Source organism: Rhineura floridana, chromosome 1, assembly GCF_030035675.1.
Source record: "Rhineura floridana isolate rRhiFlo1 chromosome 1, rRhiFlo1.hap2, whole genome shotgun sequence".
In the NCBI taxonomy this organism is placed as follows: Eukaryota; Metazoa; Chordata; class Lepidosauria; order Squamata; family Rhineuridae; genus Rhineura; species Rhineura floridana.
In genome coordinates, this window is record NC_084480.1 from 319865426 (window position 1) to 319888805 (window position 23380).

At 44.0% G+C, this 23380-nt stretch overlaps 1 protein-coding gene across 2 annotated transcripts in view; it reads left to right on the forward strand.

The window, feature by feature from the left end:
* MAFA (MAF bZIP transcription factor A) overlaps positions 1–10787 on the forward strand; it is a 72860-nt gene extending 62073 nt beyond the window's left edge. For both annotated transcript variants that reach the window (XM_061607109.1, XM_061607110.1), the window contains one exon: positions 7717–10787. The gene's annotated coding sequence lies outside the window, so the exon portion shown is untranslated. The remainder of the gene's footprint in view (positions 1–7716) is intronic.
* The last annotated feature ends 12593 nt before the right edge of the window (positions 10788–23380 follow it).

Here is a 23380-nt window from a genome sequence, read left to right on the forward strand (position 1 = left end):
CATTCAAATTTGGTGGATTCTCTGTTGTGTAATCTATGGCTGAAATACTGCTTGCTGAAATACTGAAACAATACAAATTTAGTAAAATAAGAATTGTAAACTGCAAATAAATACTATTTCCCATGCATCAAACAATCACAGACAGAAATACCCCTTATGGATCAATTCATAACAGATTGACTACATAATCCTGATGAGTCTTCCTTTGTTCTTTGATCGGAGACATGGGAGACAGGATTCACTCTAGCTGTGCCAGAAAGAGAGAGAGAGAGAGAGAGAGAGAGAGAGGAACAGCTGAATCAGGACTGGATCCCCAAACAACATACCTAACAACAAATCTTAAAATATAAAAGTGATGTAAGAACCAGGGGAAAAAAGTAAAGGTCAATTAATGAAAAATAATAAAATCATTGAAATAAAGCTACATGAAGCAATTAAAAGCTGATCTATAATGGAAGGTTTCCTGGAGACATCTCCAGTGCTGGATTCCAGCAGAACTGCTCGGGGGCAAAATTTCACATACAGTATCATCACCACCAAAACAGTCAAGCTTTGGAACCTAGATGATGTTGTTAAGTTGTATAGGTGGAACCTGAAGATACCTCAGAAGGAGGAGACCTCTGTGTGAGGCCCACACTCTCCATTCCGGGCAACTATTCACCTGTAATTTGTACAGAATTGTATCCAACAAATTTGGCAGAAAGCCTCAAATTATAAGATCCAGCAAAGCAGGAGAATTTGTGTCCAGGGCTCTGCAAGACTATCTACATGAGGAAGGCATAAAGCACCAAACTACTGTTGTTTATACTCCAGAACAAAATGGGGGCGTGGAACGCATGAACTAGACTCTTGGACAGATGATTCGTTCCTTGTTGGAAACAGTTACCACAGAAGTACTGGAGGCAAGCAGCAGTTACTGCCACCTATCTTCAGAACTCTCCATTCAGGACAACTATTCACCTGTAGCCCATGAGCACATCCTGCCCCCCTCCCAGGGCAGAAGAGCAGGGATCAAGTCTACTGCCTAAATGACGGCCCCTCCTTTTGACAGGCACCATTCCCTGGCTGTGCCAATATTGTAAGAAGCCTGTCTTATTCTCTGCCTCTCTTCCAGTTCCTGAAAAGGCTTCCCCCCCACTTTGCCTAACTCCCCCTGAATGTGGGACCTGTCATGCCCATGGCTTCCATTGTCCTTCCGCAACCACCACCACCACCACCATCACAACCTGTTGTTCCATGTTATCAGCCCTTTCTTTCCTGGAGTTTCCCTTGTCAGATTGCACCCAACCCTCTTTGCACCTAGAGTTTGTTGGTACTTTCTGGATCCGCAACAGCATCTTGTATTGTGCTATGGAGTTAAAGTGTAGCCAGTGCAGCTGTTGTGGAAGAGATCTTGTATGTTTGCACCATTCAAGATCCTGCTTCAGTTGCCTGAGTGGAAAGGTCTAGGCAGTCTTCAAAGGCAGATCCACACTGGAAGCAATTGGAGAGGGTCCTGTTTCTCTAGAATGTCTAAGCGGTCTTCGACTGTCTGCTTATTCATTCAATAACTGGTGGCTGGCTCCAGTGTGACCTTCCATCTTTCTCAGCTTTCTTCTTTGGTACATAGAATCATAGAATCATAGAATCATAGAATAGTAGAGTTGGAAGGGGCCTACAAGGCCATCAAGTCCAACCCCCTGCTCAATGCAGGAATCCAAATCAAAGCATTCCCGACAGATGGCTGTCCAGCTGCCTTTTGAAGGCCTCCAGTGTCGGAGAGCCCACTACCTCTCTAGGTAATTGGTTCCATTGTTGTATGGCTCTAAAAGTTAGGAAGTTTTTCCTGATGTCCAGTCGAAATCTGGCTTCCTGCAACTTGAGCCCATTATTCTGTTTCCTGCACTCTGGGACGATTGAGAAGAGATCCTGGCCCTCCTCTCCTCTACATTATTTCCCTCTTACCTGCAATCAGAGGATTGGAACATCGCCTGCCCTGAGAAAAAGTTATAGCTGTCTAGCAGAGTCATTTCTACTACCTGCTATCTGATACTGTGGAGATGCCAGGGTTTGAACCTTGGGACCTTGTTAGTGCAAAGCATGCGCTCTGCTACTGAGTGATGGCTCCTCTCCTCCACTGGCCAAAAGGGATGGACAGATCTGTCAGTTTCCATTCCCCCCCTCCAGTTTTAAATTCAGCTCTCTACAATTTTGCAGCAATTTGTATTTTTTTGAAAAAAAAGTTCTTATGAAAATTCATCAGCATTTTAGTGTGAATTTCTCCATATATTTTTCCCATTTTTGCAAGCAAATTTTCCTAATATAATGCATTTTTATAAGTTCTTTTCATTTTTACACACATTTTCTCCTGATATGCATATTTTTATACACATGATTTGATCGAGGAACTGCACTGCAAAATTTGGGAAAGGGAGAATTCTAAAGGATAGCTGTGTTTCAGTTCACATATTGTTTACAGAGTTTGGCACCAAGATGTGAACCAAAGCAAATTCTACCCTCCATCCCTCCTGCCACAAGAGGGCAGGACCTCCCACCACATAGTGGCAACCTCATTACCTACGTATCTTGAAGTGTGCCTAAATATTCATGGCACAAAGTTGGCTCTGGTTTGCCCTCTCATCAAGCTGATCCAAAGCTTATTTTAGACTATACAACAAACAGCTAAGGACGACTGGGATTTTTTAAAAACAAAAAAAATTCATACCCTTCCACAGGGTGGCTAAATTTCACAAAGATGCTTCTTTGCCCTCTAAAGCAGGCTCAGTCTCAGCTGCATCACTGTAAGCGTCTTAGAATGTTTGTGTCCCTCTAACTTTAAGAAGATCGTATCACGCTCTTTAAATTAAGAAATGCCACCATCAGCTCCTTTTGCTATCATGACAGGATAAGTACACAGATGGATCCTTTGTAAGAAATAAAGAAGCCTGCAAGATATTTTGAAAGATGAATACAGAAGGTAGGGAGATTGCTACCTGCGCCCACAGTAATCACAAATTTTGCAAGCGCAGCGCAGGAGGTCTCTGCTAAAGCCATCACCTGGGAAGGAGAGAATGAGAGGAAGGGAAAGAAGCAGTCAATGAGAAAATGGGCTGGCTGAAAATAACAGCACAAACCTCAGCGAAGAAGGAAAGGGTCTGTCCAAATCCATTGGTCCAGGTATGTATTTTTGAGGAACCGTAGAATGTGATTTCACCCGGACAGCCTTTGCCAACATGGTGCCCTCCAGGTGCTATCTGTGCTGAGGGGAGAGTGTGGTCCAAATCATGTTATGCTATGTTATGTTAATGTTTATTTATACCCTGCCTTTCAGCCAAACGGCCCTCAAGGCGGCTTACAGAAAAAGTAAACACAAATATAAAAATACATCAATAAAGCAATACATTGTACAAAAAATAAAATTAAATAGCAAATAACATTAATTAAGAAAAAATATCCAGGAAAGGCATTCCATCTCACCTGAACTTACAACTATTTCAAAGGGCGGTACACCAGTCCGAAACGGTGACGGCCTGCAGCCGAGGCCAGGAGTAGTGCAGCTTAACGCATCTGGAGGGCACCAGATTAGGGAAGGCTGGCCCAGGACTTTGAGCACCGCCTGTCTTTTACAAACCCCCTTCCAATGAATGGCTGCTGCCCAACCTGAAAAAAGTTCTGCACTGTGGATTTTGTGGGCATTATATGCCTGTTGAAATTAACCCTGGCGGCAACCTTCTCTTATTTCATTGAGCCTAGCACAGGAGGCGTTCCTGGGACAGATCATGGCAAATAGTTTGAAAAGGGTGGTTAACTTTATTTATTTATTTATTATTATTTAATTTATATCCCGCCCTTCCTCCCAGCAGGAGCCCAGGAACTCTAGCTGTCAATGTGTGCTTTGATGTGCTTGAGAGCTGATATGCGGAGGCAACCTGAAAGTGTGATAAAAAAGTAGCTGCAGTTAACTGCTTCTCGATGGAGAGTGCACTTGTTTTCAAACGTGTTTGGCCCAGCTGTGCTTTGCATGTTTAGTGTACATTTTACACCTTTAAGTATATATGTGTTTAGATATACTTTAGTGGTGTACATCTAGTAGGGATGGAAAGATCTGTCAGTTTCGGTTTTCTCAGTTTCTCATTTTTCCAGTGTTAAATTCAGTTCTCCACATTTCTGCAGCGATCTGCAATTTTTTTAAAAAAAAAATCCCCCTGAAAATTCTTCACCATTTTAGTGTAAATTTCCCCAAATAAACACATTTTTGTAGGCAGAATTGTCAAAGGTACAGCCACCCTGAAAGAGGAGGTGATCTGACTGCTCCTGAAAAAGCCCACCCTGAACCCACTGGTTTGCAACATTTACAAATAACCCCTTCTTAGGGAAGGTGATTGAGAGGGTTGTGGCACAACAATTGCCAGTACTCTTGGATGAAACAGATTCTCTTGACCCATCCCAGTCTGGGTTCAAGCCTGGTTATGGGACTGAATCGGCCTTGGTCACCTGGATGGATGACCTTTATCGGGAGGACGGGGGAGTGCGGCCCTGTTACTATTACTTGATCTCTCAGCGGCTTTTGATACCATTGACCGTAGTATCCTTCTGGGCCGACTTGGTGAGATGGGTATTGGAGGCACTGTTTTAGAGTGGTTCCGGTCCTATCTCCAAGGTTGTTTTCAGAGAATGGCATTGGTTGATTGTCTTTCGGCACCTTGGCAGTTGTGCTGTGGGGTGCGGCAGGGTACCATCTTTTCTCCTATGCTATATGAAACCCTTGGGAGCGGTTAGGAAATTGGAGGTTCTTACTCATGAGGAAAGCAGAAAGTGTTTGGGCTTTATAGTTTAGCTTTATAGTTTAGGAAAAAAGGATGACTGAAGGGAAACAATAGAGTATATAAAATTATGCAGAGCGTGAAGACAGTGGACGGAGATAAATTTCTCTCTCTCTGTCGCTCTCTCAGATCTAGTGTGGTGTAGTGGTTAGAGTGTTGGACTAAGATCTGGGAGACCAGGGTTCAAATCCATGAAGCTTTCTGGGTGACCTTTGGCCAGTCTCTCTCTCTCTCTCTCTCTCTCTCTCTCTCTGCCTAACCTACCTCACAGGGTTGTTGCTGGACACAAGGGGAGAACCCAGTCTGCGTCTGTGTTGGAATTGCTTTTTAAGATGTTTTAAAACCTTTTTAAAATATGTTTTTAAAGCTTTTAAAAAATGTTTTAAAGATATTTTATTTTAACATTTTTAAGGATTTTTTGGTCTTAATATATTTTAAAGTATTTTTTATGATGGTTTAAAGTGTTTTTAGTGCTTTTGTTTGCTAGCCTGGGCTCCTACTGGAAGGAACGCAGGATATACATTTAATTAATCAATCAATCAATTAATTAATTAATAGTAATAATAATAAAACTATGCATGCTACTTTGATAATATAATATAATATATAATAAAAACCACTGAACTCAGGGTCACCCATTGAAACTAACTCAGGACAGAGAAAAAGAAGTATGTCTTGACACACTGCACAATGATTTATTTATTTGGAATTTGCTGCCAGAAGTTGTGGCGATGGGGATCACTGGCTTAGACAGCTTTATAAGTGGTCTGGGCAATTTTTTGCAGGCTACCGTTGTGAGTGGCTAATTGGCCATGCCAACTAAATGCTAACGCCCATCTTTACAGGATACCCTTTAATGAGGGGAAACAGCAGATTGACAAGAACAACCTGAAATGCTAAACTGGGCTGGCTGGAACAGCACATTTGTATGTGATCATTTTATTCCCATGTGTTGTGTACTTACTACAAACCAGAAGGGGGAACCAGGAGATGGCTTTCCAGCTAAACCTTAATTACTCATCACAATCTTGGATTGATGTCTGACTGCAGCCTGGCCTCCAATTTTGATTTGGCCACAACCCTTTTAAAAAGATGCATGCCTAGTTTCTCATGGGGGTGAACCCAATTCATGTGGTTGACGTAGGTGAGTCAGACATTAATGGGAAATGGCCAGGCCCATCAGCAATGGGAAGCAAATGTTGGGGGCATTCGGTGAGGTTGACCCAAAACTTTTTGCTGTCTCAAAAAACTGAGCTGTGTGTTCTGAGAGGAGTACGGCTGGATTATAATGGTGCAGTTGCACCAAGGCCCATGCTTGTAAAGGGTGTCAGACTCTGAACTTTGACCAGACTCTGACCATACAACTCCCCTGCTGCAACAGCTCCACTGGCTGCCAGTCTGTTTCCGGACACAGTTCAAAGTGCTGGTTATGACCTATAAAGCCCTATACGGCTTAGGTCCAGGCTATTTGTCAGACCGTATCTCCCTATATGAACCTGCCCGGGCCCTGAGATCTTCAGGAGAGACCCTTCTCACGATCCCAACACCTTCACAAGTGCGACTGGTGGGGACATGAGATAGGGCCTTTTCGGTGGCTGCCCCTAGGCTCTGGAACTCCCTCCCTAGGGAGGCAAGAATGGCCTCCTCCGTGCAGTCCTTCCGCTGACAGCTAAAGACTTTTTTCTTCCGGCAGGCCTTTGGAACTGAAGGCTTTAAGGGTAGTGACTGAAGAGGATGCTGTATGTTATTGTTTTACTTGCATGCTCCTAAACTGGGTTGCAGTATTTTAAGTGTATATCTAATTGGTTTTAACATCTTAATAGTTTAATCCTGTTTTAATGCTGATTTTATGTTTATCTGTTTTATATTTTTATAGGTTCTTAATGATATGTACTTATTTTTATCTGGAAGCCGCCTTGAGTTCCAGTATGGAAAAAGGGCGGGGAATAAATAAAGATAACAACAACAACAACAACAACAACAACAACAACAATAATAATAACTTTCTTTTTGTCTGTCTGTCTTTCCTAAAACTAAGACTCTGGTCCTTCTAGAAGGAAAAGTGTGAAGCAAAACGTGGAAGCATCCTGCTAAGTGATTTCTGTGAGATAAGGCAGCCTGGTCCCGCCTTTCAGTATTTTTAGCCCATGATTGAAGTCAGAACTGTGATTGATGAGTGAGTTATTTGGACACCAGGCTATAGGAATCCCTGGGGGCCTCAAGAATAGTTGTTTCCCCCTCCCCTTCAGTAAATATTTCTTTCCTGCTTCCTCCACCGCCCGCCACATACACTTAGTTTTTTTGCTCACAAGATTGCAGACTAGGAGCCTATCCAGTACTCCACTGCAGGGGGCCTCTGTAGAGGAGACACTGAGACTATAATGGAGAGGTAATCCATTGAACATAAGGACCTGGTTTCATTGGGCCAGTGTAGGAAGTGATGCAGCAGACACGAGTTCTGTCTGCTCTCTGAGAAACTGCCCTTTCCATTGCCGTCACTCTGGTGCAGATTTCTCTTTCTTCTCCAGGCCTGGCTCTTCTCTTTGAGCTCTGCGATGGCGGCACAGGCATCCGTGCCATGAAGATGAGAGAAGCACCTGAATTTCCCTCCCTCTTCCCCCCCCATGTCATCTTTTTTGCACTTCCGCACAGCGTGTGGAGTGAATTTTAGCACCCGTAAACAGTTTGCGCTCCTAGCTTTCGGCTAATTGACTCTGACAGTTAGTACAGTCAGCAGCTGAGCAGTGTCACTGGAAATTAGACAGCCGTGATAGACTGCCAGAAGCAAATTACTTTGTCACTCCTCAGCTGACTTGGAAGTGTGGGACTCTCTCTCTTTAAAATATATATATAAATGCTTTCCTAAAATTTTGCTTATTTGTTTAATAGATTTTCTCTCTCTCTTCCCCCCTAGCCCAGTGGCATCTTGCCTCCCATGTGTTCTGAAGCCTGGATAAACTGCTTTTGGTTTGTTGAAGGATTGCTCCCCTCCTCCAACTCTTTTCTGTGGAAGGAAAGGCAAGTTTAGAAAAGGCTCTTTCCCCTCCAGTGATGTTTCTGATGCTGGTTCTGGAAATGTGCTTTGAAAGAGGACCTTGGCTGGGGCACTGTGTACAAGCTCTGAGCTTAGGAGGAGAGAAGAGTTGCACCAGGATCTTATGGGCTAACACAGATTCCTGCCTTTGTACAATCCGCCTCCACCTGTGCATCTACATCAATCTCCTGCCTCCAGAATGTACCTGCCACTCACCTATCCATCGCCTGCATGTAACCGACGCACATCTCTTTTTAGCTAGAATGCCTATCACAGCCGCTCACTCCCTCTACATGCTTAGCTGTCACTCATCTGCCTGCCATCCTGATCCTGTGTGTTTCCGTGGTTTGCTTTCTTTCTTACCTTTCCGCTCTCACTTCTGTCGCCTCCGTGGCTGTTTAGGTGACAGGTTTGTGGTCTACCTGTCTGACTGTTAATCTGTCAGTCTATTTAGGGATCTGCTGGGGACAGCCATTGGTGGGCGGTCTTTTCTGCTGACAAGAGGGGAGTACAGCAAATTTTGATGTGTCCGGGCAGTTGGAGGAGGAAGTACCCCATCATTTATTTGATTTATTTATTACATTTGTATTCCACCCATCCAATACATTTGTATTCCACCCACCTCTGGGCACTTTCCATAAACAACAAAGTACAAAATGCAATTCACAATGAAAACACTAAAAGTGAAAGAAAATAAGCCACAGAAGCAATAAAGCAGCAGCTGAAACAATTAAAGCCAGGAGAAAGCCCAGGAAAGGGCAATGTGGTGCAAACACTGGAGTACATGATGGACTGAGAGGAGAAGAAGTATTCACCCGACACCTAAAAGACCTTTGTGTGCAGGCTGGGGATGGGGGAGAAATTTGATTTTGTTTGCCTAATTTGCATTTAAACGAATACACAAATCGAAACACACCTATCCTTCAAAATACACAGTTCTCTAACCAAGAAATGTGTACAAAATTGCATGTTAGGAAAAAGTGCACATAAAAACCATAAATGAGGAAAATAACATAAAATGCATTATACAAGATAAAACTGCTTTAAAATGTGTATATTAATCAAAGTGCAGACGAAAATGTGTGTATTAGGAGAAATTCACACTAAAATGCTGACAAATTTTCATGAGATTTTTTTTAAAAAAATTGTGCATTGCTGCAGAAATTTGGAGAACTGAACCAAAGACTGGAAAGATGAGAATGTGGAAATGGACAGGTTTGCTGCAGGTGAGCCTGTCTGGGAACATACCAAGCACAACACAACAGGACATACACTTTTGAAAGCACTGTAATGTTTGGTCAATTAATCAGTTAGATTAACCAATTAAAAACATTTCATAGAATCATAAGAGTTGGAAGGGGCTTTGAAGGTCATCTAGTTCAACCCCTTCTCATTGTAGAATCTGCAGTGCAGACTGCAACTGTAGTATCCCTGGGTTCTTACTGGGAGGAAGGGCAGGATATAAATCAAATAATCAAATAAATAAATAATAAATATCCCTGACAAATGACTGCCCAGACTCTGCCTAAATACCTCCAGGGAAGGACAGCCCCTCCCCTCCCAGGAAGTCCATTCCAATGTTGAAAAACTGTTACAATAGGAAGTTTCTCCTCAATAGTTAAAATCTGCTTCCCTACAAGTTCCACTCACTGATTCTAGTCCTGTCCTCTGGAGCAAAATAGATCATATCTGCCCTCCATCTAATGTATGGCAGCCCTTTAGATATTTGGGGAAGTATCCAACAAACTTGTTCTGTCAGGACAAGCATTTATGGTTCTGCAATGGAACTCCCCCCTCCCTTTCCTTCTCCTGTGCATGCCCCGCACCCTTCCCAAATCTGCTCCAGAGGGTTGGGGGAACCTCTGGAGCCGATTCACGGGGCACGTGTGGGGAGATAAGGGGGAAGTTCCATTGCATAAGCGTAAATCCTTGTGCTGGCAGAATGGGTTAGTTGGATACCAGATTTTGATTAAACTGGTCAGTAGGCTTATTGTTTATTGTTAGTAAAAATGCTTATGAAAAGCTACCAGTGATCAGCACCATCTTAAAAGAGGTTTTGCATCCTCTCTCTGTGTGTGTATGTGTGTGTGTGTGTGTGTGTGAGGGAGAGAGAGAGAGAGAGAGAGAAGAGGGCCTGCCTTCTTCATCCATTTGCAGCAGCCATTCCAAGTGTGCTTTCCATACCTGTTGCCCCCCGACCCCACGCATTGTGTGGCAGAGCACACAGTTGGTGTGGAAAAAGTTCAATATCCAGCATCTGCAGCTAGAATGACCCATAGTAGGAGGAAGTGGGAAAGACAATCTGCTGGAGATCTTGGAGTAAAGAAGTAATCTCCATACCCCATAATGGGCCCTCAATTACTTCACCCTTTTCCAACTCTATAATAGCATTTTTGAGGTGCCGCAATCAGAACTGTACATAGAATTCCAAGCACAGTGGTGGCTACTGGCTCCATGCCAGTCGGGCAGTGGAATCCACTCTGGATTTTAATCTGAACTTTCAAGGAGCTGGCCAATCTTACAGGGCTATCAATGGCTACTAGCCGTGATGGCTGTGCTCTGCCACCCTAGTCAGAGGCAGCATGCTTCTGTAAACCAGTTGCCGGAAGCCTCAGGAGGGGAGAGTGTCCTTGCACTCGGGTCCTGCTTGCGGGCTTCCCCCAGGCACCTGGTTGGCCACTGTGAGAACAGGATGCTGGACGAGATGGGCCACTGGCCTGATCCAGCAGGCTCTTCTTATGTTCTTATGTTCTTAAAGCCGCTGCCAGCCCGTGTAGGCAACACTGAGCTAGATGGGCTAATGGTCTAAAATAAAACAGCCGATATCATAATGCCGTTGTATAAATCTATGGTGCGGCCGCATTTGGAATACTGTGTACAGTTCTGGTCGCCTCATCTCAAAAAAGATATTATAGAGTTGGAAAAGGTTCAGAAGAGGGCAACCAGAATGATCAAGGGGATGGAGCGACTCCCTTACGAGGAAAGGTTGCAGCATTTGGGGCTTTTTAGTTTAGAGAAAAGGCGGGTCAGAGGAGACATGATAGAAGTGTATAAAATTATGCATGGCATTGAGGAAGTGGATAGAGAAAAGTTCTTCTCCCTCTCTCATAATACTAGAACTCGTGGACATTCAAAGAAGCTGAATGTTGGAAGATTCAGGACAGACAAAAGGAAGTACTTCTTTACTCAGCACATAGTTAAAGTATGGAATTTGCTCCCACAAGATGCAGTAATGGCCACCAGCTTGGGTGGCTTTAAAAGAAGATTAGACAAATTCATGGAGGACAGGGCTATCAATGGCTACTAGCTGTGATGGCTGTGCTCTGCCACCCTAGTCAGAGGCAGCATGCTTCTGGAAACCAGTTGCCGGAAGCCTCAGGAGGGGAGAGTGTTCTTGCACTCGGGTCCTGCTTGCGGGCTTCCCCCAGGCACCTGGTTGGCCACTGTGAGAACAGGATGCTGGACTAGATGGGCCACTGGCCTGATCCAGCAGGCTCTTCTTAATGTTCTTACGTTCTTAATCTTACAGCACTTTTGATAGCTCTTTGAAAGTTTGGACTAAAATCTGGAGCAGATTCCACGGCCACACTGACATGGAGCCACCAGCCATCACTGTCCAAGTGTGATTGCACATGGAGTCTCTGAGCTTCTCCAAACTAGTGTTGTTTTTTGCTTGGCACGTGCATTTTCTGCAACTTGTCATTGACACAATAATAGTGCATTAATGGTTGATTTATTCTGGACTGTCCATGAATCATTCTGCTTTATTACTTACTTCTCTGTTGTTACTGCATTATTGCCGTCTGGAGGGGAATTCTTGTGCTATAGCGTTCAAAAGTAGAACCAAACTCCCTCCTCTTAGAACATTTGTGGTATAAATTACAGGATCTCAGAAGGAAGTTACAGGACATGCACTGATAGGAAATGAAGCAGTGTGTCTGCCCTCAAACTTTTGCAGGCACAAACAGAATTGAAAGCAGGATCCTGGATAACCACCTGATATCATTATGAATGCACAATATAAAGGAGGTCTGAAAGAGCCCACTATTTCTTAACTTAACCTATTTCCAAGGGTTGTTGGAGGCTGAAGTGGGATTCAGGGAAAGCAGAGGTGCCAGGCTGAGCTCCTTGGAGGAAGGGTGAGATAGACAAAAATGTAGTTCATGATCTTTGTACTGTACCTGGGACTGCTTTCAAGTCGATTCCGACTTATGGCAACCCTCTGAATAGGGTTTTCATGGTAAACGGTATTCAGAGGGGGTTTACCATTGCCTTCCTCTGAGGCTGAGAGGCAGTCAGTCATGTATATCTCCCATATAGTTTGGCTCCTGTTTGCCCAGATTGGCATAAAGAAGTGGCTACTGCCTTGCAGCAGAGCCACCTGACACTCTCTATTGGTGTAACAGAAAATCAAAGCATGTGTTAGTGCCATATTTAGGCTGAAGCAAACTAGGGTTGTAAGCTATTTTTGGTCCACAGCAGTGTTAAATTACTGCCCATTATTTAGACTAATATGGACAGAAAGCCCAGAGAATGGTGCAGTGAACCATGTACAATGTAGCCACATGGGATCCAGGTGCCCAGCTTGACTCTGACTCTGGTGACCAGCTCCATATGTGAATCGCTGTTTCCCTAAGTAAGATACTATAAATCTACATATTGTTCTGTTTCATACAAATGCAGCTCACAAATACTAGATTTTACAAACCTGAAAAACTCAATATCTCCATTGGGGAAATGACAGGGAAGGTGGCATTTTTCCTTGATTGTGCATCTTGGAGAGTAAGTTCTAATTTTGGTATACACAGTGGGTACACCTCAGGAATCTGTCTGTCCATATGCACAACTTTTATGTGAAAGAGTGTACATACATGTTCACATTAAGGTGACCATTGGTACATCCATCTTAAGTTAACCATGTAAGTGAACTGATGGTTTATTATGATTATATATTATTTCTTCCCCCCCTTTAAAAAAATAATCAATCTTTCCCCCCTTTGCTAAATTTGCAAGTAAAAAAATAATTAAAAGTGTGTACTTGTTGATGTGTACAGCTTAGCTATTGTGTACTTAGAATGTACACTCATTAAACATTACATGTGAAGAACAGTATGAGTGCACAGCTCAACTACGTGTGTCTACAGGTCCATATATTGTACACTTGTTGAGTGTAATGTGTGAACACCCTTTCAGCAACACTGGGCAAGATGGGCTCTGAGAGCAGTCATCCTCAAAGGTCTCCTGTCCGGGAAGGTGGTGAACAGGAGGAGGAACTTTGAGGATTGGAAAGCTGGCCTCCCATTTTGAGATGGAGTCTTCCAAGCTGTCAGGGTTCAAATCTGAGCCAGGCTCTGGTGAACGCTGATATTTTGTGTGAATTGAGTTGTTGTTTTACATTTTGCCATTAGCTACTTGGGCTCCCCTCAGGAAGGAGAAGGAGGGTATAACCACTAAAAGAAATGAAATTTAACTCCTGTGACACCCCTTAATCCAAATGCATTTTTGATATATTGAAGCTACATTGGAACACCCACATTATGAATGGCTAGGGTCCAATCTGCACCTTAGTCCAAGAGGTGTGGATCAGGTCATTTCACAAAGAATTCCTCAGGCATTCTCATTATTTTAGTGTGGATTTTTCCTAATATATACATTATTGTATGTAATTTTGCCTAATATAGATATTTTTGCAATGCAATTTCCCCCAAACACAATATATTTTTGCATGTTATCTTCACTAATATATGCATTTTTAATGCACATTTTACCTCTATATGTGCATTTTTGTACATATTGCTTAGTTCGAGAAGTGCAGTGCAAAAATCCAGAGAAGTGTGAATTTCGAAGGATGGCTGAGTTTCAGTTTATATGTTGTTTAGATGCAATCTGGATGGACGTTTCCCCCCATCCTTATTTACAGGTCTTTCAATAGTTATTAGCCATGAACAAAAGACATCTCTCTCTGGGTACCAGATAGTAGGGACAAGCATCAAAGGTGGCCTCTCTGAGAGGTTCTCAGAGAGTTTCTTTTGCTGCTCGCTGAAAGTAAGCAGGTTTGACCAGAGTCTTGGAACGTACACACACACACATACCACCTTTTCTCCTGAAGGAGCGGCAAACATATCAACTAAACAATTTGACAAAAAAAGGGGGGAGAAAAGCATTCTAAAAACATTCTAAGACACAATTGCAGTTAAAAACATCCTAAAACATGATTACAGTTAAAAACATTCTTGAATCAGTGATCTTCAGGATGATCCTTGAATAGCTCTTGTAGGCTACAACCTAAGACATTGTAATGAAGAGAAAGGAAAAGGGAGAAAATCCTGACCATCTCTTATGGAACGCAGCAAATCTGCAGTAGTACATATTGTGCATTGTATATTTCAAATGTGATTGCAACATGAAGTGCGCCTTCAAAGAAAATGCTGTAACTGTTGGCCAAATAGAAGAGTTACAGTGCAAACCTATATGCTGTCTACTCAACAATAAGTCTCATTGAGTTTAATGGGGCTTACTCTCAAATAAGGGGATAGGATTACTGCAATCCTATCACCAATTTATTGGGAGTAAGCCCCAGTGAACTCAGTGAGAAGTACTTCTGAGTAGACATGTGCTGATACAAAACAAGCCTCCCCTCTGAATAATGAAGTTTTGTAGGAGATACAGTAAATGGTTTTCTTTAGGGGTTTGGGGTGTTAATGGTTACTTTTTTGTTTTTAAATAATTGTTTTATTATGTTCATAATGTTGAAAAGTTGTTTTTGGTTATTATATTTGTTATGTCACTGTCTTATTATTTTTTGTCATTAGGAAATTGTTTTTGCAATTGTTTTTGACATGTATTTTTGTTCACCTTGTTGTAAGCCGCCTTGAGCACAATTTTATGTGGAAAGGCGGCATACAAATAAAATGATGATGATGATGATGATGAAGATCCCTTACTTCCCGCCCCCAAAATACAGTAAGTCACCTTTTGGTCATGATCTTTTTCTCTCTCAGGGGCTGTATGTGTGTGTGTGTGGGAGAGAGAGAGAGAGAGAGAGAGAGATTGCACCTACAGAGAATGTGGATATGCTGGAAGCCAGTCATTTCTCCCCCCCAACAACATAATATCCCCTCCCTCCAATAGACCAGAGTGTATTTAATCCTCAAAGTGGCTGAGAAATTCTCCTGCCAACCTCTGGCGTGGACACAAGTTATGCATCAGCTGTAAGTAGCTCCCCTTTCAGCTACTGAAATAGATTGTTTTGCAGTGGTTGGCAGCAGTGAAGACTAGTGGCTCTGATGCCAGTGGGGCACTGAATCTGCTCTGGGTTTTAGTCTGAACTGTCAAGAAGCTGTCCAAGGTGCTTGGACACAAGGCTGGCTCTAAAGTGTGGCCAGGTGGGGCTCTGGCCGAGGGCCCCGTGATCCACAGGGGCCCCTGAAGGGCCCCTCATTATGGTAGGGGAGTAGCGCTCCCCTTCAGCGGCAGGCTCCCTGCCACGGATTGCAGGGAGGGAGCTGCTTGCCCACCCGCCCCCTCGCTCGCCTCCCTCATGCTCCCCCCTCCCTCCCACTCCTCCGCCTGCCTGGTAGGTAGGTAGGTGGGGAATGCGTGCATGTGCCAGGCCCAGGGCAGGCTGGTGCCCAAGGGCCCCAGCATGCCTGGGGCCAGCCCTGCTTGGACACCTTGAAAGTTTGGACTAAAACCTGGAGCGGATTCACTGCCCCACTGGCATCAGAGCCACCAGTCTCCACTGGTTGCCAGGGAGGGTGCATGTGCATTGTAGGGATGCCCCTGAATAGTTAAAAGCACACTCTCCCCCGATCACCTGGAGCTTACAAGCCCCAACCACACAGGTGACTGGCCTTTCTCTTGTGGAATACTCAAGAGTCATCAAAAACAGTGCAAAGAGGTCATCATCCTTCTGGTAAGAGTTTGCCATGCATCCCAGTGGCTCCTATTTATATTTATATTATATTATTTATTTATTAAATTTATATCCCACCCTTCCTCCCAGTAGGAGCCCAGAGCGGCAATTTATAGGGGACATTCCTTGTGTATCTGATCTTATAAATCACTTTTCCTGTTTCGTCTTCTGGAGATGCTCAAGCACGGAGGGTGCTATACTTGAGGATTCCCCTTCCTCCTCTGGGAATTAAATATCTGAGTGGGAAGCTGCATCTTAAAAAAACACAAGGGGAGCCTGGCTGCTGGAGCAGACCAGAGGCCCATCTATCCAGCATCCTCTTATCACAGTGGCCAACCAGATGCCCACAGGCAGGGCACCACTTCAATAGATCTCTCCCCATGTGTGCTCCCCAGCAACTAGGATTCAGAGACATGGGGGCTCCGATATCAGAGGTAATATTGCCCTAACGACTAGCAGCTATTGGTAGCCTTATCCATACATTTGCCCAAATCCCCGTTTTTGTTGCGGTTTCACACTGCCACTGGCGAGGTTCATTTTAAGCATGATGCCATTTTGCAGACCATCAAGTTTTGTTACATACGTACTTTGCTTTTAAGGCATGTGGCACCAAATCCAGGCTACGTTTAAACTGATTCCTTTGAGATTGTCTAATGCACCATGTCAGAGTACTGTTCCTCTTTCATACCTCTGTAACAGCCTGTGCAGACAGTAGATGTTGCTGAATGTGATTTTTGAGTGACAGCTGTTTTTATTTATTTATGTATTATTTGATTGATATCCCAACCTTCCTCCCTGTAGGAGCCCAGGGTGGCAAACAAAAGCATTAAAAACACTTTAAAACATCATAAAAACAGACACTAAAATATATTAAAACAAAACATCTTTAAAAACATCTTTTTAAAAAAGCAGTAAAAACAGCTAAAAAAGCAATTCCAACCCAGGCGCAGACTGGGATAAGGTCTCCATTTAAAGGCTTGTTGAAAGAGGAAGGTGTTTAGTAGGCGCCAAAAAGACAACAGAGATGGTGCCTGTCTAATACTTAAGGAGAGGGAATTCCAAAGTGCTGGTGCCACAGCACTAAAGGTCCGTTTCCTGTGTTGTGCAGGATAGACCTCCTGATAAGATGGTATCTGCAGGAGGCCCTCACCTGCAGAGCGCAGTGATCAACTGAGCATATAAGGGATAAAATGGTCTTTCAGGTATCCTGGTCCCAAGCTGTATAGGGCTTTGTACACCAAAACTAGAACCGTGAACTTAGCCCATTAGCTAATAGATATCCAGTGCAATTCTTTCAGCAGTGGGGTGACATGTTGGCGATACCCTGCTCCAGTGAGCAGTCTCGCCGCTGCATTTTGCACCAGCTGCAGCTTCCAGACCAACCTCAAGGGCAGCCCCACATAAAGCACATTACACTAATCCAGCCTGGAGGTTACCAGCGCATAGACAACAGTGGTCAAGCTATCCTGGTCCAGAAATGGTCGCAGCTGTCTTACCAGCTGAAGCTGGTAAAAGGCACTCCTAGCCACTGAGGTCACCTGGGCATCTAGCAACAAAGATGAATCCAGGAACACCCCTAGACTATGGACCTGCTCTTTCAGAGGGAGTATGACCCCATCCAAAGCAGGGAATCACCAACCCACAGCGCATCTATCTTGCTTGGATTCAGAATCAATTTATTGGCCCTCATCCAGCCCACCACCGAGCCTAGGCAGCGGTCCAGGGTTTGCACGGCCTCTACCAATTCAGATGTTACAGAGAAATAGAGCTGGGTATCATCAGCATACTGACAGCTTGCCCCAAATCTCCTGATGACTGCTCCCAATGACTTCATATAAATATTAAACAGTATGGGGGACAAGATGGTACCTTGCGGCACCCCACAGCACAACTGCCAGGGGGCTGAAAGACAATCACCCAATGCTATTCTCTGAAAATAACCCTGGAGATAGGATTGAAACCATTGTAAAACAGTGCCTCCAATACCCATCTCACCTAGTTGGGCCAGAAGGATACCATGGTTAATGGTATCAAAAGCGGCCGAGAGATCAAGTAAGAATAACAGGGTCGCACTCCCCCTGTCCTTCTCCCGATAAAGGTCATCCATCAGGGTGAACAAGGCTGATTCAGTCCCATAACAGGCCTGAACACAGACTGGAATGGGTCAAGATAATCTGTTTCATCTGCTTTTGTATACTAAGTACAACCAGTGTGATTAATATTCTTAAATCTGAAGGGGGGGGAGAAGCGAACTGCTACAGATCATTACATATTCCAAAGTTGGGACTTGGTAATAGACTTGCTGGATGGCTTGTTCCTGTGTAGTTAGCAGGACCTGCTGTATCGCGAATGCAAGGGTAACTTTCCAGTCAGTGCAGACCAGGGTTGGGCACCCTTTTTTCTGGTGAGGGATGCACTATCTTGCGGGTAATATGCTGGGGGCTGTATGCCAAGAGTGGGTACATCAGTAGACACAAGAGTATTAACTAATCTGGAATAAAGACTATCTTGCTTCAGTTATCACTACCTCATATTAGAATTCCTAATCCTTTGCAAGTCTATTCATAACTAAGCCTCTCTGGGTTTTATTGGGGTTACACTAGTAAGTATACAGAGATTTATTGTAGTAAAATAGACCGGTACAGCTACTGTTCTGGAAGCAAGTGAAAGTAATTCCTTTCTGACTTTAGTGTGCTATACATACATACATATTTTCCAGAAGCCTACGAATTTGTTCTCAACTGGGGAACGACAACAACTTATTTTCTCTATGTTATTCAACCAGGAAAAACATAAAAATTAAACAAAACATCATAAAAGTAAAGTTGCCCCCTTCCTGTTGTTCTGAAACTACAGAGAAAGACAGGAATTCTTTTCAAGCAGGGAACGGGGGAAATGATTAAATTAACAGGAAGGAACTCTGGCAGGATGGCAGAAAGGGGAACCCTCGGGAGGCATTGGGAGACCTATAAAATCAGATTGGGGGTCACATGCAGCCCCCACATCACAGGCTGCCCATCTGTGGTATAGAGAGGTCTGAACTTAGGTGAACCAGTGTTTTAACTTATAGAAGGCGGCTTTCTAGCTGACACTGAAATCCTGGCTAAAGGATAGGACAAATAAAGTGGATCTCTCTCTCTCTCTCTCTCTCTCTCTCTGTGTGTGTGTGTGTGTGTGTGTGTGTGTGTGTGTGTGTGTGTGAGAGAGAGAGAGAGAGAGAGAGAGAGAGAGAGAGAGAGAGAGAACAGGTGACAGTTCTACTAGCACACACTACCAGTCTCTCCAGGGAAGTGGGCCTCAGTGATAATTATGAAGCTCTGTCAGGAGACTGGCAGTGACGGGTCTCATTATATGGCAGGATGGCACACCACTGCTGTGGCAACTGTGAAGCTAAACACACACATCTACACAACTCATTAGGGGAAGGCTTCATCGTGACAACAACACCTAGGAAACGCCTGAATCTCGGCCCAAACCCAGCTGCTTTCCTGCTGTACCTTCACCCAGCCAGATCCCATTATCACGTTCTGTTAACAATTCATCAGCTCAGGATTTGTACCCCCGCCTGCCGTAAAAGGCTCAGAGAAAGGCAAATAGATTTTTTAATGTTCATTTTTGTTTCATTCTGATTGCCACCTGACACACGGGGCCAGGAAATAGCTCTTTCAAAAACACTGCTTGGAGACAATCCCTAGATGAACAAGATTAAAAACTCTTCTGGGTCTTCTTGCGGGTCTGCTGCCATTGACACATCTGGCAGCTTCATGGAGATGGTGATGGTGGTCCAGGAAACGGCTGAGGTCGCATAATAAGACTTTACTAGGTGGAAGCAGGGAGACGGCAGAGGCAGAGAAGGAACAGGGCTGGCGCAAGCACTGGGAGCATCCTCTGTGCAAGTTCCGCTGAAATGCATGGTGCTTGGTGCAAGAGCACATTCCCCGTTCATGTCTCACCTTTTAGAGATGCAGCCGATCACTGCACTTTGCACATCTGTTCCATACCATCTAGCGATCAGGTCTTTAGTGTGGTGGCATGTACCCTTTGGAACACCCTCCTGTTACATATCAGAGAGGTGCAGCAGAGGCTGGTGACTCTTGTCAGCTGGGCAGTGAATCCACTCTGGGTTTTAGTCTGGACGTTCAGCATGTTGGACAGCTCCTTGGAAGTTTGGACTAAAACCCGAAGCGGATTCCCTGCCCCACTGATATCAGAGCCACCAGTCTCCACTGGAAAGGTCCCGTCTCTATTGTTTTTTCAGCACCTCCAGTCTGCATCTGCATTGGATTTGAATATTTGTTTTTATGTATGACATTGTTTTTACTGTTGATATGATTATTACTAATTGTTTCAAGATGTTTCATAGGAAATGATTCATAAATGGAATAAAACAAGGAAACAAATAAGTGTTTTTTGTGTCTATGGCTTGATGCTGCAGATATAACACTTTTGGGGGGCCAGTGGGCAGATCTGGAATGTTGGGAAAGTGCTGTGGGCGCCAGTCACAAAATGGCTGATGTGGGGGTGTGGCATAACACATCTAAAAGAGCAGAAGAAGATAGAGGTGCACAACATGGTGTGGCCGTGCCCCCTATCTGCCCCCCATCAATGGAGAAAAGGTATTTACATCAGACATGCCAAACACATCTACTTCACACATGCCAAACTTGCTCACAGAGAGAAGCTCTTCACCCCTCTCCTCTGTTCAGAACAGAAGGGAGGGTGGGTGTCCAATCCTGGCATCCAATGAATTGCAGACATATTTAAGGGGGGGTGCTCAATGTAGGAGAGGCCAATCCAATGCCAACAAGATCTGAGCAAGAAGAGCAAACAGTCTCTCATGCATTGTAGGTTTTTGAGGGGTTATTTACCGAGATCTCTTGCAGGCGCCATAGGAGGCACCGGTGGGCACACTGGGAACCGCGGTCACCACGTTGGCAACACCAGCCATAAACATCTCTGAAGAGGCTTTAAAAGGCAACTGTTATAGCTGTTAGGACCAGCAGCACTAATAGAGTCTTTGTCTCAGGAATCCATTACACGAGGCACGCCTTTTCACTCGCTTCTCTTAAGGAACTCTATTGATTTAATTTCCTGGATGAGCCGAAAAGGCCAATAAAGGAAATTGGTCAATAATGAAAGATAGACTATTGGGCTCCATTAAGTGGCAGAGATGGCCGCCTATTTTAATACATTACAGGCGCTTGGCTCAGGCAGCCAAGGGGCTAACCTGGGAGAGGCAGAGGTAAGCATATGCAGAAGTACACGCACACGCACACACACACACACACACACAGAGAGACTTAGGAGTAAAGACCTGGAGAAGATATAATGCCAGCATATTGTTCCATCTCCACACACCCTCCAATTAAGCTAATGTAACAACTGACTAATAAGGACCTTACAGGACAGCTAATTTGTTTTATGTGATCTTGCAACGTGCAACAGTCATGAAAGAAGAGTCCTGTGCCAAGGGTGTTAAAGAATAGGGGGGACTTAAAATCCAAGACAATAAAATTCTCAATGAAAATATTCTCACTTTTTGGGAATGGGGCCTCGCCGCCTTGCTGTTAATGCTCAGAATTTTGGAAGTTTGAGACTTTTTAATTACTATTAATAATAACGAATGATAAAAAGCAGTTGCATAGTGCAACTTTACAGTGTTCAAAACATTCCAAGATTTTTTTCATTGAACTTCACAACAACCTTGTAAGGACAATATTACTATTATCGTCCTTATATTTCAGATGTGTGGAGAGGCTGAGGCTGAAAGAGAGTTGCTATCTTCAGGTCACCCATCCTACTGACCTCATCATGACAGAGAAGAAATTTGAACTGTTGAATTTTTGGCCACAAGCTGAGCCACAATGCTTTGTCAGCTGTGATTTTAAAAAAAACTTTAAAAAGTGTACTTTATAAAAAGTACAAAATGATGACAAATGAAGACAAATTTATGCTTCAGTGTGCATTCTGGGTAACGGTAATGTCTGTTTTATGCATAAGATCTCCTGCACAACCCCCAAAACGTAGGAGCCTTGATGGATCAGGCTGTGGCACGTGTTCTGCCCTTTTCTACCACAGGGGCCTTCCAGATGCGCATGAGAAACTCACAAGCAGGACCTGAGGGCAACAGCATTCTCCCCACTTGTGTCCCCGCAACTGGTATTCGGAGGCATCCAATGGCTGTGCTCAACCTCTGATTGTGGCTAGTAGTCATTCATATAGTCTTATCTTCCATGAATGTGTCTAATCCTCTTGTTAAAGCCATCCAGACTGATGAAACACCTTTTATACTCACACTTTGTTTGCACAGCAACAACCCAGGCTGTTTATTACTCAGGGCTGGCTCCAAAGGGTGGCCAGGTGGGGCCCTGGCCGAGGGCCCCTGGGGCTACAGGGGCCCCTAAGGGGGCCCTCCGCTCCCCTTCCATGATTTGCGGCAGGATCACTGCCGCGGATCGCACGGTGACAGCTTTGGAGCCCCCGCCATTCCCTTGCTTCAACCTACCTTTCTCAGCTGTTGCAGTGCTGCCCTTAACCAAGATGGCGGCTGAGTTTCCCTAAGGGGCTGAAGCCTCTGCCGCTATCTTGACTGATGGCACGCATGAGTGCTACAAGTGCACATCCCTGCCATGTGCCAAAATGGTGGCAGAGGCTTCAGCCCCTTAGGGAAACCTTGCCTTCCTTGGCTTCTATTTGCGTTGCTGTCAGATGTTTTAATCTTAACTGTTATTTCGTGCTGTTTTCTTTGGACAGTGTTTCTACTACAGGCTGTCTGAAACAATATTGCTTGGCGGAATTATATAAATCCTCATGTCGCAATGCTTGTTTTAGTCTTCCCTCCTCATTCCTTTTTCCTTTTGTATCATGTCTACTAAAATGTCTTAACTTTTAGTATCTGTGTGGAGCTTAGAAAACGTTAACACTACATAAGAGTTGCATTATTATTCGTTAATAATTATCATTTTTAATCATCATTATTGCTAATAATCATCATTGTTATTGCAAGAAACAAAGTGAACAGGGAACAGGGTTGCAACATGTCGCCTAATTTTGGCCAGATCCCATTTGGCCATTAGGTGGCCCACATTCCCAGCTTTCATTCTTTTTGCAAGTCTATCAGTCTTGTAGATCTCTGTTCTGCTGCCCAATTGCTTAGTGACAAACAACCCTGCTCCCACTTTTATTTTTCTAGCCAATGAGGGAACTCCCCACTATGACTGACATTGTGGGAAGCTGTGCTGCGCTGTATGTACTCACAGAGATAGAAAAATTGTAGAGTGACAATTCAATGATCGGGAGACAGAACTTATTGGATCCTTATTTTTTTATTTCTCCCCTGAGGCAGAAGTGAGAGCTGCCCATAGGAGACAAATAAGATTTTGATATTGATGTGATTGGGAAGCTGCTCCCTCCACCGAAACAAAAGACCAGAATCAAGATAGGAGTCCACACACTAATGTAGCTCTTATTTCAGGTGAAAACAAAAAGTGATTTAAAATTTGTTTAATTTTTAAAAAACATTTTAAAATTGTCCTACCTGTGCCAGTTGGGGATGGGGGAGAAATTCAATTCAGTTTGCATTTAAAGATGAACTTACCTTATTCACACTTCTTGGAACAATGCACAAAC